This window comes from Cryptomeria japonica, chromosome 9 (assembly GCF_030272615.1).
Source record: "Cryptomeria japonica chromosome 9, Sugi_1.0, whole genome shotgun sequence".
In the NCBI taxonomy this organism is placed as follows: Eukaryota; Viridiplantae; Streptophyta; class Pinopsida; order Cupressales; family Cupressaceae; genus Cryptomeria; species Cryptomeria japonica.
Window position 1 is genome coordinate 620,732,986 of NC_081413.1, and position 21,320 is coordinate 620,754,305.

The 21,320-nt window shown below is 39.2% G+C and overlaps 1 protein-coding gene across 4 annotated transcripts in view; it reads right to left on the reverse strand.

Annotated features, from left to right (window-relative positions):
• LOC131063705 (shikimate kinase 2, chloroplastic) overlaps positions 1-21,320 on the reverse strand; it is a 176,233-nt gene that overhangs the window by 93,283 nt on the left and 61,630 nt on the right. The window lies entirely within an intron of this gene.

Below are 21,320 nucleotides of genomic sequence, written 5' to 3' on the forward strand. Positions count from 1 at the left end.
TAACACTTATTCAAAGCATTGACTACTAGAAGGTAGGCTTAACTATTGCAATCTAATTATCAACGGCCCTTGATTTAATCTTATATTTGTTTGGTAACTCTAAAAATTCTGTATTTATCATCAGTCTTATACAAGTATAGCAGTTTAACACTTATTCAAAGCATTAACGACTAGAAGGTAGGTGGAGACAAGAAAGAGGGGGTTAGAGGATTCAAATGCATACACTAATCAAGAAATGCAAATAAATCACAAACATGCAAAATGAAACCTTTACACCTTTCCCTTACTCCCTCGGATTGGACCTTCAGTGAAGTGAAGAATGCGCCCCTTCCTCACTTGATTGGATTGGTCCTTGAATGATTTGTGGATTGCTCTTTGCTACTTCAACAAAGGATTGGATGTGAGATGAATTGATTGATTGAGTAGCTAGGTGTGGGATGAAATGGGCATGATAAGGGTGCTATGAAAGGATTTGAAGCTCAAATGGACAGCATGAGATTGCATGAAAAGTGGATGATTTGTGAAGAAATGAGACCCCAATTTATAGATTGGAGAGACCAAAATGGAGGGCCAAGATTGATTTGGAATGGAGGGCTAGGATTGAGGGAAAGTGGGAGAGAGGATTGAGAGGACAAGGTGTGGGATTCAAGAGATTTGCCATAAAGGCATTTCTTGTCTCCACACACCTCAAGGTACATGGGGAAGAGATCCCCAAGTACATTGGGAGAATAAAAAGGAATTTAAAATTCCTTGGGAGAGGACGAGAATTAAAAATTCGCAAATAATGGATTGTGTGGGAAGACTAAATGGATAAAGGAATTAAAAATTCCTTGGGAAGAGGATGCATGGGGATATTCAAGGAATTCAAAATTCCTTGGATAGACAAAAGTGGGTGGCATTTAAGGTTGGGAGATGAGATGGAAAAGCCATTTATGGCAAAGTGTTGACTTACACCTAATCATGGTGATTAGGGATGTGCAAGTGATTAGGGAAGTGGATTAGGTGGATTAATGAGAGATTAGAATGCAAGTGGGAAGGTTAGGAGGATGTGACATGAGAGAGAATGAGTGGAGAAATTTAAAATTGGAGGATAATGATAAGCCTGATTATAGAAGAGTTAATTAGGCTAAGTGAGGATTAGGAGAAGTGATTTGTAGGAATCACATGATTAGGTTAATTGATTAGAATTAGTTAACTAATTGGAGTTCAGAGGAAATAATGATTTGGATGACTTTAGAAAAATAGGGAAATAATTAATTTGTTGTCAAAGTAATTATTAGACTATAATGATAAAATTAATTAAATTTGATTTAATTAATTTCAAGAAGAATAAGGATAAGCATACTTAAATTAATTATGTAGGAAGGCTAAATTAATTAAATGTTTGATTTAATTAATTTTAGATGTCTAGAGTAGGCTGATAGTTACCCAAGAAATTGGCCCTTCCCCACCTTTCCCTTCTACCTTCCCCAAATTCAATAGAGGGGGAGGGAGAGAGGAGAGGGCAGTGGAAGGCCCTTTGGATACAACCAGTAAAATATAGGCTAGAAAAACATAGTCCTCTCATACTAAAGTTGACTACTCACAATTCTCCTTTCAACACTATCAGTAGAAAAGACTAACAACATTCTAAACCCAACTCAAATACCACTTTCCTCGACAAACAACTGAATCTAAAGAAGGTTTAAGTAATCATATTGATTTCTTCAATATTTGTTAGTACTTTTGATCTAGGTAGTAGTTTGGGACATCTACCCTTAAGATGTGCAACTTCCCTTATGACAATATCATTGTCAGGATTGTAGTTTATTCCAATGCATGGAATCTTGAAGCATAAGATGCATCAATGAGCTTGGAATTTACTTTATCATTCCCATTCTCTTTGGGATGTCAAAGTTTCTTTTGATAATGTTCCAAAATACAAAAAGGTACAAAAAATCCTAAAATATTTCAAAGAACGAAAAAATTGCTGTTATAATGAGGCTTATGTTGCAATAGGTTCCCTCAATTTCTTGAGGAATTCTTGTCACGTGTCTTGACTCAAAGGTGAATCACATCAGTATATCATTCAATATAGTTAGAAAATAGTTGACATATTGTTAACAAGTTATTTTGTAGCTAATAGTTTATTAATCCAAGTCTTCTTGTGTTAAATCCTAGGAGTGCTAGCTTGTGCGTATGCTCTACCCTTGCATTTTAGTGTGTCCATGGGTATCAAAAATGCCTAGCATTTCCTCCCCATTAGGAGGCCTACTTGATGATTTTATCATCCCAAAGGACAACCTAAACCACATGAATTGGCGAGGTAAATAAAGGGGTGAGAATGAAAGTTGTAGCCCAATCCAGTAACATCGTGTTTAGCGAAATCTAGAATCTTGGGTGATACCAAGATATGCAAGGTTGGTCCAAATGACTTGATTGACGTTCTTGACCCATGCTTGTGACGGGATGATGTTTACGGATGTGCCTTACGTACCCTCTTGGTATTTACAGGACACCCTAGATTGCTTGTACTAGCCTAGCTTAAGACAATTCGATCGTTGCTTAGTGTGGTGTAGGGGATGCATATTGTACCCCGAAGTTACAATGTACATCCTTGAGTAGAGATAGGAATTCTTGGGTAGGGCTTTCTAGCCTCTTGAGTAGAGGGAAAAGGTGAGCCCTTGTGCCACAAGATCCCTATCTATCGACTCTTTAAAGAGAGCTGCCTAGCACCGATCTTGAAGTATTAGTGCTTGCGTTGTAGGCCCACATTGATTTATCACTCCTACTTGAATAATTTTAGGCTTGTAATCTGGAGTGTCTTTTGTTGATACCATTGCTTACATTCAATCCGTGTCATCGTACTATCTACTATGCTAGCTTGAATCTCAATATTTTTTGCCAAACTTAGTTAGGTCAGTAATCCCCTTGATTAGGCAAAAATGCCCTGTGTTTGAGTGGATTTGCTCTAGTTTGAGCGGGTTCGCTATTCACTTTGGGGGATTTGCCTAATCCTTGGACAAAAGTGCCATGTGCTTTAGCAAGTTCGTTCTAGTTTGAGTAGATTTGCTATTCACTTGAGAGAATTTGCCTGGTTCTAGTCAATCTCATCCTTAGGTAGAATAACTTTGAATGCATTGAAAGACATGGGGAAAATAGATTGGGAAAGCAAGTGGTGGCAAAAGCTAGAGACATTCAAATATTCATTTGCAACCACCACAACTCACTTGCTCTATTTAGATCATTTTCAAAGGAGGAGTTCCTCAAACCCGTTGAGACAAGGTATGTGACTTCGTTTTGTTTCACAATTTCAATATATGGAAACATTGAAAAATCAAAATTTTGAAACTTCAAACATTTGTATTCCAACTACATTGAGCCATACATTGCTTTTTTTTTAATGAATATAGGTATGCCACCTACTTCATCTTGTTGGAGAGGATGCTTGAGGTGCATGAGCCTCTATAGCTAATGGTGTTGAATCCTGAGTGGGCTGAATGGCCTAATTCAAGCTCTACTCAAGGAAAAACCATCAAACAAAAGATCCTTGATGACAATTGGTGGTCCATTGTGTAATGGACACCCCCTATTCGGTACTAAATTTATGTCCTTTTTACTTAGTGTAATTTTGTCAAACAGTTGGCGTGCAAGCTGACTACTGGATTTTTTTGGTTCTTGATTTGCTATAGGATAAATTTGGTAAACTGATATTTATTGTAAACCTTTCAAAGTTTATTCAATATAAAAATAACCAGACATATCAAATACCAAAAACAAGAGGATTAATGCTGATGGTATTTATTTAATTCCAACTCCAAGCATACAAATCAGATTTGAAGAATATTACAGACCATATGATAATAAACAAATTCAAACCTGGACTCCACAAGTATAGAACCTGCTGAAAACACTGTTCACGCACTGTAGCTGCACTATTCACGGCACTGTAGCATTTTTACTATTCACGCGGCACTGTAGCAAAACACTATTCACGCGGTACTGTAGCAAAAACACTATTCACGCGGTACTATAGCAAAAACACTGTTCACGCAGTACTGTAGCAAATCACTATTCACGTGGTACTGTAGCAAAAACACTATTCACGCGGTACTATGGCAAAAACACTATTTTCAAATCTGCACTTTCAAACCCCTGTAAAAACATCATGCGAGAGCACCAAATGAAGCCCAATGTGTTTCCTGAATGAAAACACCATTAATCCTCCTGACTGTGTCTTTCAACAGCGAAGAGAATGCTAGCAAAGAGGGATTCCGTCCTCCAAGCCCAATAATCAGATCTCTACGAAATCCAACAACATGACATTAATTCATCCCAGCATATCCCAAAAAAGAGCTCTCAACCTCCATTTATATCTTCTCCCTGGATGCAAACACTTCATTTCCTAAATGTGGGATAATACAATTAGAATAAAATATTATTCCCACAATGTACCATTAAAGGGAACTTTTAATATTTTAAACATTACTTTATATTCCCAACCTTATAAAATAACGATAAAGTTAAATATTTAATTTAACTTTACACTTTATCGTTAAATATTAAAACATTGTTGATAATCCCTTTAAATCATTGTCGCCTTCAAATATTTTTACTAATAGTTATGCCAACCAGGGAAACACTAAAAATTTCAAGTCACTGCTTGGAGACTAACTTACTATAAATAGTAAGTGTTTAGAAACCCTGTCAAAGCAGCACCGATTGGCCTGAAATCGAAAACACCTAGGCCAAAACACCTCAGGATCCCATCAATGTCCTTGTTAGCCTTCGGGACCATGTCAGAATAGGCTAACGACACCCCATATCATGTTGCGCTAAAAAGGGGACATTACAGTCCGCCCCCCTTGAAATTGCTTGTTCTCAAGCAAATTCGGTCCTGAATGTTGCAATACCTGCTCATTCTCCCATGTAGCATCCTCATCTGGCAGGTCTCTCCATTTCACCAAGTATTCCTTAACGATTTTGTTCCTGAGTGTCCTTTCCCTGATATCCAGAATAGCTTCGGGTACTAACACAAGCTTCCCCTCCTCATCCAAAGGGGGTAAATCTGCAGAAGGCACTACACTCTGACCAATGGCTTTCTTAAGCCTAGACACATGAAACACATTGTGCACCCGACTGCCCTCTGGAAGTTCAAGCTCATAGGCGACTTCGCCCACTCTGCGAATCACCCTGTAGGGACCATAAAATCTAGGCTTCAACTTTTCAGCTCCGCTCTTCTTGAGTGATGACTGTCTATATGGTTGTAGCCTCAAGTAAACCATATCCCCTACCTCGAAACTGCGCTCTATTCGGTGCTGATCAGCGTACAATTTCTGTTGATTCTGGGCCTGTTGTATATTCTCCTTGAGCACTTTCAGGATGTCCTGACTATCCTGCAATAAGTTTTTGGCTTTGGGCACTCTGCTGTCCCCCAAAACTAAATCCATGAAGCTAGGTGCATCATAACCATAGAGTGCCATGAAAGGAGTCATCCTGATGGACATATGATAAGTGGTGTTATAACAATACTCTCCCATATGCAACCATCTGACCCAAGCTTTTTGTTGTGCAGTTACATAGTTCCTCAAATATCCCTCCACCCATTTATTCACAATCTCTGTTTGCCCATCTGTCTGCGGATGATAACTAGTGCTAGGTGTAAGATCTGTACCACACAACCTAAACAACTCCTGCCAAAAAACACTCATAAACTTACTATCCCGATCACTGACAATGAATCTGGGCAACCCATGTAACCTGAATATCTCTCTAAAGAAAAGATCTGCCACCTGTGCTGCTGTGTAAATGGACGGAATAGCAAAGAAGTGAGCGAACTTCGTCAAGCGGTCCATCACCACATAGATGCAATCCCTTCCCTGCACTCGTGGTAAACCAGTGATGAAGTCCATCGAAATACTTTCCCATTTCCTATCTGGAATGGGCAAGGGCTGTAATAAACCTGCAGGAAATGTGTGCTCTCCCTTATTCTGTTGACAAACCGCACACTCCCTGACATACCTCTGAACATCATCCTTGAGCCCTCTCCATGTGAACCGCTCTCGGATCTGCCTGTAGGTCTTGAAGATCCCTGGATGCCCAGCTGTGGGTGCATCATGAAATGCCTTAAGTATCACCTCTCTCAAATGTGATGACGGAATCAAATAAACCCTTTCTTGAACTCTGATCAATCCATCTATCACCTCATAGCGATCATCTTGTATAGTACCTGAAATCAATCCAGAAGCCCAAGCATCTCCGACATACTCTGCTATAATCTGATCTCTCCAATCTCCTGAAATCTCTGCCAGAGCACATAAGTGAGGTCTCCGAGATAAGGCATCAGCCACCACGTTTTTCTTACCTTTGACAAACTCTATGTCAAAGTCATAAGCCTGCAATTTAGTAACCCATTTCTGTTGCCGGTCATTAAGATCACGCTGGCTCATGAAATATTTTATGCTATTGTGATCAGTTTTGATCACAAACCGTCCACCTACTAAGTATGATCGGAATTTGGCCAATGCATGCATTATGGCCAACATCTCCCTGTCATAGATAGAATAGCTCCTCTCAACACCTCGAAGCTTCCTACTCTCGAATGCAATGGGATGTTTCTCCTGCATCAATACTGCCCCTATCCCATCACCTAAAGCATCACACTGAAGTTCAAATGGCTTCGTGAAATCTGGTAGAGCTAAAACCGGACAAGATGACATCACTTGTTTGAAGTGGTCAAAACATCGCTGCGCTGCTTCTGTCCATACAAAGGCTCCCTTTTTAGTGAGGTCTGTCAAAGGTGCTGCAATCTGTGAAAACCCCTTAACAAACCTCCTGTAAAACCCGCATAAACCAAAGAACCCCTTAAGCTGTGTGAGGTTTGTGGGAGTAGGCCAATCTACTATAGCTCTAATCTTTTCAGGATCAACCCGAACACCATCCGCACTAATAATATGCCCAAGTTATAGTAATTCTGTCATACCAAACTCACACTTAGACTCCTTGGCATACAAAGACTCTCTCTCTAGGATAGATAATACCTCCTCCAAATGCTGTGAATGTTCCTCCCAGGTCTTACTGAAGACCAAGATGTCATCAAAGAAGATCAAGACAAATCTCCTCAACTGCTCCCTGAATACCTGGTTCATACAACTCTGAAATGTAGCGGGTGCATTGGTTAGTCCAAATGGCATAACCATAAACTCAAAGTGGCCATAGTGACATCGGAAGGCTGTTTTCTCAATGTCCTCTGCTCTCATCTTGATCTGATGGTATCCAGATCGCAAATCAATTTTGGTGAAGAAGCATGCCCCATGCAACTCATCAATCAGCTCATCAATCCTAGGAATGGGATACCTGTTTTTAATTGTTTTCTTATTCAATGCCCTGTAATCGATGCACATGCGCATCGTCCCATCCTTCTTCTTTACCAAAACTACAGCTGAAGCAAAGGGGCTTTTGCTAGGCCTGATGTGCCCCATTTCCAACAACTCCTTAATTGCCTTCTCTATCTCATCTTTATGTTTCTTAGGATGACGATAAGGAGTGATCATCACTGGTTTGGCTCCCTCCTCGAGCTCAATAACATGCTCTGCACCCCTGTTAGGAGGAACCCCGTGAGGAATATCACTAAATACCTTGGCATGCCTGTCAAGAATCTCCTGTATATCTGGTGGATAACTCTTCACCCGAGGCTCCGGTGAAGTTGGCATAACTAAGCACTCTGTCGCCCACTCTATGTCATTATGTCGAAAAAGTTTCTCCATTCTCCTCAAAGAGACTACCTTGCAACTCCCATCTGAAAGTCCCCTGAGTACAACAGTCCTACCCTCATGCTGAAACCTCATTTCCAACTTCGCTAGGTTGAAAGTGAACTCAACCAGCGATGCCATCCATGTCATATCGAGGATGACGTCGTAATCTCCCATGTCCACAACATAGAAATCATCCTTCAACTCATAACCATCTCCAAATCTAATGTGAAGATTTGAAACCTTCTGAGTACATAATAGCTTTTGGCCATTAGCCACCATGACTCTAAAACCATCATGCTCCTCTGTCTGTAAACCTCTCCTGGCTACCAACTGTGTATCTATAAAGTTATGTGTAGCCCCAGTGTCAATGAGAGATATCACTTTCTGCCCTTGGATAGTGCCCCTGACCTTAAATGTGATTGCCTTTTGGGCCCCTGTCAAGCGTGCCAACGATCTATCATCCTTAGGAATGCTGCTCTCCTCTATCGTGTTACCCTCATCTAAATCGGAGTGCTGATCCTCCCCCTCTGACTCTGACTCCTCTGCTGAAAAATACTCCATTTGATTTGCCTTAGCCTTGAGAGGGCATTTATGAGATAAGTCCCAAGGCTCTCTACACTAGAAGCATAATTTCTTCTTTCGAAGTTCATTCAAGGTTTCACTGTCTAGTCCTTTTGATCCTTCTTTGGGTTTGTTATACTCTTTCTGAAATGGTTTTTTGTCTTTGTCCTTGCGGTAGGAAGAATCTGTTGAATGGTATTTTCCTTTGTATACCGAAGGGGCTAAATCTCGTGCCTTTTTAGTTGCTTCTGCTAAGGTGAGTGGATCATGTCCCTTCACCCAACCACGTAATGGATCAGCAAGCCCATCACAAAATAACACCACCAATCTCCTAGGAGAGATATCAGTAACAAGTACAGACAAACGCTGAAACTCGGCGATGTAAGCATCCACTGAACCTGACTGTTTCAACTGTGCTAGCTCCTTGAAATGTAACTCGGGATCCCTAGTGTCAAATCTCTCAATCAATCTTTCTGTGAATTCCTCATAGGATGTAATCTGATTATGCCCCAGAGTCACCATGCCATGATGCCACCATTCATGCGCAACGCCGTCCAAATGCATAGCCGCATACTTGATAGCCTCATCCTCAAGCATAGGATTTAGCTGCAAGTATGTATCTATCTTCTGCACCCAAGCTCGTGCAGTCATCTTCCCTGAAGCATCATAATAAGGCAAGGAAAGTTTTCCAACTTTCTTCCTCAACTCAAAATTCTGATTCCTCCCTCCTGCTCTAGGCATATGTCTCATCCTCAAGTCCATATAATCTCTGAGGGAAATATCTGCCTGAAACTCGGGTCCACTGGCCTCCCAGTCCCTCCTGAACTGACCCTGTAACTCAGTAATCTGCGGTTCGTTCACTGGTTGAACCGGATCCCTAGGTGGAAAGGTGGGTAGAAGAGGTCTCGAGCTCGCTGTTCGAGCTGGGCATGCAATGTGTCTAAAGTTATCCGCCTCATTCCCATTGTTGCCATGTCCATTATTACCATTAATATTATTCTCAGGGCCATTGTTGTTGCCTCGGCCTCCATTATTATCATTGCCCCTATTGTTATCGTTTCCCCTATTGTTATTGTTTCCATTGTTGGCATCACCTGGATTAATATTAACGCCCATCTGTCTAGCCATAAGCTGCAACATCATGTCCATTCGCCTATTCTGCTCCTGCTGCATACGCTACCCTTGCTCTAACGTACCCAGCAACTGTCTGAACATTACCTCCCCCTGATCTGGAACGATATTCCTCTCATCTCGGTCACCCATACTGCTGTCCTGCTCGAAGAATATTTCCTCTATGTCTGTATGACTGGATTCTATGTCCACCTGCACGGATGAACTAGACTGCTCACTCTGACTATCCGGATTTCTATTTTGTCTGGCCCTGGTATTGCGAAAATTATAATGCCCCTGTCGCATGCTCAATCATACATTCTAGACCTGTTTTATTTCTGCAATATGTTTTGGTGAAAGTTTCCCACAAGATGGCAGAATCTTCTGCTCTGATACCACTGTAATGGACACCCCCTGTTCGGTACTAAATTTATGTCCTTTTTACTTAGTGTAATTTTGTCAAACAGTTGGCGTGCAAGCTGACTACTGGATTTTTTTGGTTCTTGATTTGCTATAGGATAAATTTGGTAAACTGATATTTATTGTAAAGCTTTCAAAGTTTATTCAATATAAAAATAACCAGACATATCAAATACCAAAAACAAGAGGATTAATGTTGATGGTATTTATTTAATTCCAACTCCAAGCATACAAATCAGATTTGAAGAATATTACAGACCATATGATAATAAACAAATTCAAACCTGGACTCCACAAGTATAGAACCTGCTGAAAACACTGTTCACGCACTGTAGCTGCACTATTCACGGCACTGTAGCATTTTTACTATTCACGCGGCACTGTAGCAAAACACTATTCACGCGGTTCTGTAGCAAAAACACTATTCATGCGGTACTGTAGCAAAAACACTGTTCACGCGGTACTATAGCAAATCACTATTCACGCGGCACTGTAGCAAAAACACTATTCACGTGGTACTGTAGCAAAAACACTATTCACGCGGTACTGTGGCAAAAACACTATTTTCAAATCTGCACTTTCAAACCCCTGTAAAAACATCATGCGAGAGCACCAAATGAAGCCCAATGTGTTTCCTGAATGAAAACACCATTAATCCTCCTGACTGTGTCTTTCAACAGCGAAGAGAATGCTAGCAAAGAGGGATTCCGTCCTCCAAGCCCAATAATCAGATCTCTACGAAATCCAACAGCATGACATTAATTCATCCCAGCATATCCCAAAAGAGAGCTCTCAACCTCCATTTATATCTTCTCCCTGGATGCAAACACTTCATTTCCTAAATGTGGGATAATACAATTAGAATAAAATATTATTTCCCACAATGTACCATTAAAGGGAACTTTTAATATTTTAAACATTACTTTATATTCCCAACCTTATAAAATAACGATAAAGTTAAATATTTAATTTAACTTTACACTTTATCGTTAAATATTAAAACATTGTTGATAATCCCTTTAAATCATTGTCGCCTTCAAATATTTTTACTGATAGTTATGCCAACCAGGGAAACACTAAAAATTTCAAGTCACTGCTTGGAGACTAACTTACTATAAATAGTAAGTGTTTAGAAACCCTGTCAAAGCAGCACCGATTGGCCTGAAATCGAAAACACCTAGGCCAAAACACCTCAGGATCCCATCAATGTCCTTGTTAGCCTTCGGGACCATGTCAGAATAGGCTAACGACACCCCATATCATGTTGCGCTAAAAAGGGGACATTACACATTGTGAGGTAAGACATTGCTGATTTTATTTTTTAATTGCAGATTTTATTAAAAATTAAATATTAGATTGCTGATTTTCATATTAATTTTTTTATTTTAACATTTTGAACTTTTTGTTTGAATTTTGATTTTGTAGATATGTTTTCTCTTTCAACTCACCTATTGTAGATGTCATTAGATATGTTGATACAGACTCTCTTAGTCTTGGAGAGATATATGAGACATTTGATGTATGCCTGGGAAGATTAAGCATACAATTTTGGCTAAGGATCCTACTTTAGAGATATATGAGCAACATATTAGGCCCATTGTGACATGGAGGTGAAACACAATGAACACCCCACTTCGTATGGCAGTCTATGCTCTAAATCCCAAATGGTCTACACTAGGGATGGAAGGGTGCCTCCATGTGATGGCCAAGAGGTTTTAGATGGGTCCACATAGGCCATTGATAAGATGTACCCAAAGAAGCAAGCTTCCATACTTAACAACACAATTCCTTGACTTATATAAATATTTATGGTCCTACATAGAGTAAACCACAAGCGAGGTTGGATAGAATTATATTAGCTCAAAGAAACCTCATTGGATGGTGGACATGGAACGGGACAGATACACCACAATTGAAGTTGCTTGCCATTCGCCTCCTTGCACAGGTTGCCAGTTCCTTTGTTGTATAGAGGAATTTCTCCATATATGGCTTTATCCAGTCCATCAAGAGGAATAGGATTACCTCTAACTGAGCGAAGAATCTAGCGGTTGGGCATAGTTCTCTTCAACTTTAGGATCATCAAACTCCAGAGTATCGGCAAACTCGAGCTTTGCGGTTGGATGTTGATCCTGAATATGTGGCCGCAGTTGATGAGGAGAGATTGAGGAGATTGGTTGGGATTCTGTTGGATGAGGTGGACGCGGAAATGAAGGCAGAGACTCAAAGGACTCTGATTTTGATGCAATGTTAGGAGATGCAAATTAGGGGCAGCTAGTTCAATTGTGTCTTGGAACTCGTTGAGAGACAAGTTCGAGGAACGTTTTAAGCCTGCGGAAATGAGCACGCCTTGTTGGCCTAGTTGACACAAATGAAGAAAGATACGCATGAAGGCATGCGTGAATTCATTGCTAAATTTAACAAATTAGCAAATAGAATTCCTGTTAATTCTAAGCCTACTCTTGAGAACCTCAAGTGTTTTTTCATTAACACTCAGTTGCCCGAGGTCAATTTCTTCTTAAGGTGAGCATCTCCTGCTGATTTAGAAGTTGCTCAATCAATGGCTACTGAAATTGAGGACGATTTGATCCTAGCTGGTAAGATCAAAAAGGATTCTAATCGGTCCAAAGGAGGTTCACATATGGAGGGTTCATTTTCTGGTTCTACCGATCCTATGGTGCAGAAGTTAGCAAATGAACTTCTTGCTTTAAAGAAGCAAGTATCTCAGAATTCCTACCCTGCACCATACAAGGATATCCCAAGAAGGACATATCCTAATACTGCTGTCAGTTATGCTGCCAAGAATCAACCCAAGTTGCCTCCCCCTCTGGAGAGACTTGCGCTTGAGCCACCTCCTTCAAAGGCAGTGGTTGGCTATTATGAGACTGATCAAAATGAGTCTTCTTATTTTGATTATCAGTCTGACGAAGTTGCTCTTCCTCAACAAGAAGAAGAAGAAGTGACTGGCGGCTCTACCATACGTTACATGCACTATGATGACTCTGTTGCTGCCGAAAGGACTCATAGCCAAGCATTTGTTGTAACGACAAGATCCCAAACCCGGTTGGCCCAACAAGAAGAAGCCGCAAAGATCGCAAGTGATTTACAACCACCTGTTATTATTGCTAAAAGAGGAACACCACTGCCCTATATTCCAAAGGATGTAGCGAAAATCCAAGTAACAAAAGTCATCCTCTTGCTTCATCTGTTGATCCCAAGCCTAGTTTGCCCAACCCCAAACCACTATCGGACAATGTTAATCCCTTTCTAGCTGGTTCATTTCAAGCTTTTGATATTATTGACCATGCTAGGAAGACTAAGATTCAAATGTCTGAAGTTGAGTATTTACAAGCTAATCCTAATTAATTTGATAGATTAGCTGATTTTGTTAAAAGTAAGGAAACTCGTCCTATACTTGAGAATACTACCCCACAAGAACCCAAGAATTTGCCCAATCATTTGGTGACCATTCCATCTACCACCCAAGGAAAGATAGAACCTTTTACATTTCCTTGTTGATCAATGGTTTTCAATTGAGCAATTGTGTCTTGGATTCTAGTGCTTCTAATAATGTCATGCCCGCAAAAGTTGCTCAAGCTTTGGGGCTGACCTTGACCAAAACTTTTGGTCATTGTTATTCCATGGAGAACAAACAAGTGCCTCTTATTGGGCAAATCAAAGATGCTCAATTTGCATTTGCTGCTTTTCCGGATAATAAAATAAAGATGACTGTCTTGGTGGCTGACGTTCCTGCGTCATATGGAATGTTACTTGGTCGTAATTTTTGTAAAGATGTTGGAGGTGAACTCAACATGGATATGACAGAAGCAAGATTAACTGTCAAAGGTGTTGTGCAGAAGTTTATTCCTGAAAGAGAAACCAAGTGCATGGTTGTCAAGTCTAATGATCCCCATGCTCAGATTCTTTTTGAATCTTCAAGTTTTGGGAATTATTATCTCCACATAGATGAAATTTCAGAATTTGCTGAAGATTATCCTTCAAGTAGCTCCGACATTTCACTACTTTCAGCAAATGAAAAATTTGTTGATACTGATCAGGATCAAGCATCAGAAGATGGGTCATCCAGTTCATATGTCATGGTTGAAGAAGTCTCCTCTCTTATTGCTGATGAAAGTATTCCATTATCTTCTCAACAAGATGAGTTTTGTTAATGCATTAGTAGCTTCTGCAAGATAAGACTCTCCTAACTCTCTACTCTGTTATTAGTTTACTCACTCATGCTTTATGTTTATCAGACTATAACATTGATCATAATTATGATATTGATATTGGATTAGATTGACGACCTACTTAACTATGTTAAGCATCAATCTAAATGGCATATTAATGTCGATTCATATATGAATCGGCATTAATATGCTATCGGGGTATTAACCCGATAGCATATAATGCTAACCGTTATTGTTATTGTTTACTTTATATTGATCCATTCTTATATGCTTTGATACCGATTCATTATCGGGTATGTTTTATATCTGTAACAATTAACAAATACCGATTCACGATCGGATATGTTCATAAGCACTGTTAACATTAACAATGATACTGATTCATTATCGGGTATGTTCATAAGCACTGTTAACATTAACAATGATACCGATTCATAATCGAGTATGTTCATAAGAATTGTTAACATTAACAATGATACCGATTCATTAACAGGTATGTTTGTAGCACCGGTTAGTTATGGATCAGTTAATGTTAGTAAGGGTCACAACCAAGTGACATCTTGGTCGGACATGTCTAAAAGACATGTCCGATCAAGGTGCCACTTGATCGTGGCCATCCTACTACTTATACATCATTCAAATCAAAGGAGATGACATTGAAATAGATACATGTTCATCCTCCTTACCTGCAGTAAAAGAAAGATAGCAATACTAGTGTCATAGTCATAATATCAAAATTAAAATACACCATCCTGCATATAACTTGTCCATTAAATTGGAAATTACAATACATTTACATGGTATCAAAGCCAAGTTGATCGAACTTGAGGCTATTTAATTTCGTGAAACAAATTTAAGAACAAGTTTATATACTACATCACATTTCTTCAAATGGCCACTGCTATCAGATTCGAAGACAAACTCGGAGGTGGCGATGATTTTTCAGCCTGGAAATTCAGAATTCAAATGATCTTAAAGGAGAACAAAGTGGATTTGTTTGTTCAAACTAAAAATGATCAACCCGAAAATGAACCTGACAAAACAGCATGGATTGAGGGAAATGAAAAGGCAATAAAAATAATAGTTGATGGGGTGAGAAACAACATAATGCCCATCATAAGAAAACATCAGACAGCCTATAAAATGTTCAAAGCTCTTGAAAGCACATTTGAGATATCAAATGCAAGTTGAACTCTAGCATTAAAACGAGAAATAAATCATATCACCATGAACAAAGGGGAGACAATCAACGCCTACTTTATGCGGATATCAATTCTAAAAGATGAACTTGCAACTCTGGACTACGAGATCCAAAGCAAAGAGTTAACACTCATTGCTTTAGATGGGTTGCCTACTGGATGGAGCACATTCGTCCAAGGCATCAGTGCAAGGTCCAAATATCCCAAGTTTGAAAGATTAAGGGATGACTGTCTCCAAGAAGAATCAAGATTGAACAAGATGGGAATGAAACACAAGAATATAAATGAAGACCTACAAGTTCTAAACACCAACTCCACCAAGCAAAACAAGAAAAGGCAGTTTAGAAAGAGAAAAGGTCATCAAGGCAAGAAAACTTCAAAGAAGGACTTATCTCACATTCAATGTTACAGATGTGATCAGTTTTGACACTTCGTTGCAAAATGCCCGGAAAGAACCAAGAAACATGCTACATTTGTCAAAGCAGGAAAGACTAAAGAGGAAGATGACTCCGGGAAATACGTATTCTACTCAGCATTCACAAGTCAAGCTTCTAACAAAATCAGCTCATGGGTGATTGACAGTGGTTCATCCAGGCACATCACTGGGTTTAGAGAAGTACTTGATTCCATGACAGAGGAGAGTGATGAGGACGTAACCATCGGAGATGACTCCACACATCCAGTCAGAGGAGTAGGAACCTGCACCATCAAATTGAAGACAGGCATAACCCTGTGGCTTGAAGGAGTACTATATGTCCCCGGCATCAAAAGAAATCTAGTCTCTATATCGGCACTAGAAGATAACGGATACAGAGTGACATTCATGGACAACAGAGTAGACAACAGAGTATTGGCTTGGCCAAGGAACTCCTCCATCAAGAAGGCAAAGACCATTGGACAGAGACGGGGCTATTTGTATGAGTTGTGCACGGAACCCAATCTAGCCCTAATCCATGAAGCCACTAATGCAAATGAAGTTTGGCATAGAAGATTAGGTCATCTAAATTTTAGGGCTTTATCTTCAATGGGAAACCTTGTCACAGGTCTACCCAAGTTAAAGCAAGATCATTCAGGGGCATGCAAAGGATGTGCCCTAGGTAAGAATACCAAAGGTGCATTCCAAAATAGTACTAGGAAAACTAGCAAAATTCTAGAATTAGTTCATTCTGATGTATGCGGACCTATGTCCGTATCCTCTCTAGGGGGATTCTTGTATTATGTAATATTTGTTGATGACTACTCTAGGAAGACTTGGATCTACTTTCTGAAAAGTAAAGAATCAAAAGAGATCTTCTCTAGGTTTAAAGAATTTAAATCACTAACTGAAAACCACTCAGGAAACAAAGTTAAAACCCTAAGAATCGACAATGGGGGAGAATACACATCAGATTCATTTAAAGAATTTTGTAGAGATAACGGGATTAAGAGGGAGCTTACTATACCTTATAACCCCCAACAAAATGGGGTAGCGGAAAGGAAAAACAGGACCATAGTTGAAGCTGCCAAGGCCATGATTCTAGATCAAAACCTTACCACAAATCTCTGGGCTGAAGCATCCAGCACCGCTGTATATATTCAGAACAGGTGCCCTCACTCCCATCTTGAGGACAAAACTCCTGAGGAAGTATTCACTAAGATTAAGCCTGATATTAGGCACCTTAGGATATTTGGATGTCCTGTCTATATCCATATACCTAAAGAAAAGAGACTAAAACTAGAGCCTTCTGGAAAAAGAGGATTGCTTGTAGGATATAGTGAAACCTCCAAAGCCTACAGAATCTATGTACCTGGTCAAAGAAATATTGAACTAAGTAGGGATGTAATATTTGAAGAGGACCTGGCTTTCAAAAGAGCTCAGAACTTCATAGAACCTGAAATCTATGTACCTACCTCTAACTTAGATGAAAATCCTGCCTCTGAGTTTCATAGGGAGAATCTAGATGAAACTGAAAATGAAAATGAAAACTCACCTAGAAATCTCAAGAAAAGACCACTATGGGCTACCAAAACAGTAGAAGAAGCTCAGAGGTTTGCTGCTCCTTCTGGAACCTTCAGAGAAAGCAAAAGACCTAATAAATTTACTAGCTATGTTGCTCTTATGAATGATCTATCTAAAAACGAACCTGACAATGTGACAAATGCCCTTAAACATCAAGTATGGAAGGATGCTATGTCTGAAGAGTATCAATCCATAATGAAAAATGATGTATGGGAAATTGTTCCTAGGCCAACTAAGAAGTCTGTTGTTTCTTCTAAATGGCTTTTCAAGATCAAACATGCAGCAGATGGCAGCATTGAAAAATATAAGGCAAGATTTGTAGCCAGAGGATTTTCTCACAAGGAAGGAATAGACTATGAAGAAACAATTGCTCCTGGAGCCAGATATACCTCAGTAAGGGCTGTACTAGCCATTGCAGCAGCAAAGGGATGGAAGGTACATCAAATGGATGTAAAGACAACTTTTCTTAATGGAGAGATATCTGAAGAAGTATACCTAGAGCAACCTGAAGGGTTTCAGATCCATCATGCAGAATCTCATGTGTGCAGACTCAAGAAAGCTCTATATGGGCATAAACAGGCTCCCAAGGTCTGGTATGAAAGAATTGACAAATATCTATCAAAACTAGGCTTCTCTAAAAATGATGCAGATCCTAATCTCTACTACAAATAGAATAAAGGTGATATGCTAATAATAATTTTATATGTTGATGACTTATTAATCTCTGGAGAAGATCACCTTATAGATCAATGCAAGAAAGAGCTATCCAAAGAATTTGATATGAAGGACTTGAGATTCCTTCATTATTTCCTAGGGTTGGAAGTATGGTAGAATCCTGACAACATTGTTCTAAACCAAGGCAAGTATACATTAGACATCTTGAAGAGATTTGGAATGCTCAACTGCAGACCTATGACCACTCCAATGGAAACCAATCTTCATAAACTTAAAGAAGCAGTAGCAGAATCGACATTAATATGCTATCGGGGTATTAACCCGATAGCATATAATGCTAACCGTCATTGTTATTGTTTACTTTATATTGATCCATTATTATATGCTTTGATATCGATTCATTATCGGGTATGTTTTATATCTGTAACAATTAACAAATACCGATTCATGATCGGATATGCTCATAAGCACTGTTAACATTAACAATGATACCGATTCATTATCGGGTATGTTCATAAGCACTGTTAACATTAACAATGATACCGATTCATAATCGGGTATGTTCATAAGCACTGTTAACATTAACAATGATACCGATTCATTAACAGGTATGTTTGTAGCACCGGTTAGTTATGGATCAGTGTTGATGTGTATTTTGTACACTATCAAACACAGAATAAAATACCTAAAGGGTACCTTATCCTCTCTTGAGTAAAGCCTGCAAATGCTGAAGATGTCGTGAAAAGGATCAATCGGGATGACTTCAAGGTTCTTGTATGTAGGATCTCTACGTGTGGATAAGCTCTCTGTGGTATGATGTGATTTGCTGGAATCACAAGGGGACTTACACTTGATGACTAAACTTCTGATTTGCTTTGAATATTGCTGGAACACAGGATTTTATTGCCTTAGATTTGAAAAAAAGGAAAAAAGACGAGGGCGAGGAAAGGATCTAATCCTAACACTAAGAATTTAAGAGTAATGAATGATCTTTGATGAAATTCTAACTAAGTCTTGTTTTGACATCCCAGGAACATCTCCACAAGGTTAGTGCGATCTTCGAAGGAAAGCTTTATGATGTTCAAATCATCACTGCAGGCATAGACACCATCAGGCTGATGCATATCAATGAAGAAGCGACAATTGAAGTTAAGCTTAAGCTGAATAATTCCAGTTGACTACACAAGGCAAGTCTGCAATCAACAAACTGCTAGTAGTATGGATATACGAATTTCACCATCAATCAAACACATTTCTTCCACTCATCTAATAACATGAAATCAAATATGAGAAGTATAGAGACCATGCAAATTGTCGAATTGACCCATAAATTTCACCATTTCTTCAATGAAGTTACAAGTCTTTTACAACAACATCTTGGCAACAATCTTTGCCTTCTCTCTCTACTCTACTCTAATTGCTATTCTATCAACTAGCTAATCACCTTCTAACTACTCTCTATTCACTAACTGCTCTCTAACTGCTTTTACAAAATGAAGAGTCGGGGCTTATATAGTGCCCACAATACAATTCGATGGCTCAGATGAATTTGAGATCAATGGCCAAGATTCAACAATGAAAACCTTAATTAGGGTTTGTTACAACCATTACATAACATTTAATGCTTGACCAATGATAAAATTACATTTTAAGGACACATGTCTTCTCTGGAAAATTTGACCAATGGATAGCTAGGGTAGGTACATCGAAGTTTGTGCAACCTCCCATGAGTTAGGTACATTGAATCTGGACATGCTGAGGTGGACCAATCTAATTGGAGGAGTGATGACTAGGATGCCACCTCGTTTGACACTCGTAATTTGGTGGATATTCAACTTGACGTTGCTGAGAAGCTAGCTTTAATTAACTCTTCTGGAACTATCTGCTCCTTCAACGAACCCTTGCTCTGACTTCTTTTGTCTTTGATGTGCAGGGTGATGATGTACCTCGCCTTGGAACGCTAGATTGGAAGAGGTTAGTCATGATGATGCTTGACCGAAGAAGGCCGTCTTGTCGATGCTAGACTGGAGGAGGTCGCCCTTATCCATGCTTGATCGTCTCTGATGAGAACCTGCCGACTTGTAGATCCTCCAGGCTTTGGAGTCGCCATCTTGATACCTACACAACATTTCAAAATTAGTAATATATCTTGAAGTCTAGAAATTAAACTTAAAAGGAAGATTTAAGATTTTAATTAGGAAACTTCATGATAAATCTTGAGTTATCATTTCCTAATTAACCCTGCAATACTTAGATTTTCCAAAACAAATGTCTCTAAAAATCAAACCTTGAACAAGGGTGTTAAGATGATTTTGCCATACCTCCTCTTGAGTATTAAACTCTAAGAAATGATGTAAAAAAATGGATTTTGCTAGGCAAAATTTAAATCAAAATTCTCCCTTGGATGAATTGCGCCTCCTCTAGCTTCAAAAAGAATAGACTCCACCCTCTTTGATCTTCAACACTTAGTAGAAATTCGCCCCACTCTAGCCAGATTTCACTCCTCCAATTCGCACTTCAACTTTGCACTTGAAAAAGGATGAATGAATGATTTGAAATATGAAACAAACCCCTCCAATATATAGAGCACTCACCTCTCTTCTCTCCAAGGCCAAATTGCCAAAAGGGAAATGAAAATGAAATAGAATCCTCCTCAAAAGAAGGCCGACCTGCCAAAAGGGAAATGAAAATGAAATAGAATCCTCCTCAAAAGAAGGCCAACTTGCTTGTAAAAGCAAATAAATGTATTTGAGCACTCAACTTGTAAATTTTTTAATTTATTTAAATTGATTTTAATACCTCTAAGATGCTTATTTTGATTATTTCAAGGTACAAAATTACTTTATTAAATTAAAATGCCTTTAATTTAATGCGAATTTGATTTAATCTTTCCAAAGGCTTCGAAGTGAGCAATTTTGAGGATTTTAAGGAATATCAAAGCTCAATAATGTAAAAATGAAGGATATCACCAATTTCGCCCTGGACCTTCAGTGAAGGTCAGGAGCGATTTTTCAATCTTGCTCTTAATCCTTCATCTTTTGGATTCCAAATTGCTTCCAAGACATAAAATATCATCTCTTCTTCCTATCCACACAAGATTTGGTCTCAATTCCTCAAACAAAGGAGAGGATCCTGAAAAATCGCTATGGGCCCTCTCTGAGGGTCAAGAGCGACTTTTTGATTTTAAGCTTGATTATCCACCATTTTTCATTGAAACTTCATTCATCACTTGGCAATGTTCTTCCTTCATCCATCTCATCCAAACTCGCTTTGTTGTTGCAAGGTAAAATGAGGATTTTCAATAATTTCGCTCTGGGCCCTCTCTGAGGGTCAGGAGCGATTTTTCATTTTCTGACCAAAATCATCAAGTTTCAAAGGCAAAACAATATTCATCATGTTTTTGGAGGTCTCTTCTCCTTATCCTAACCTTAGCTTT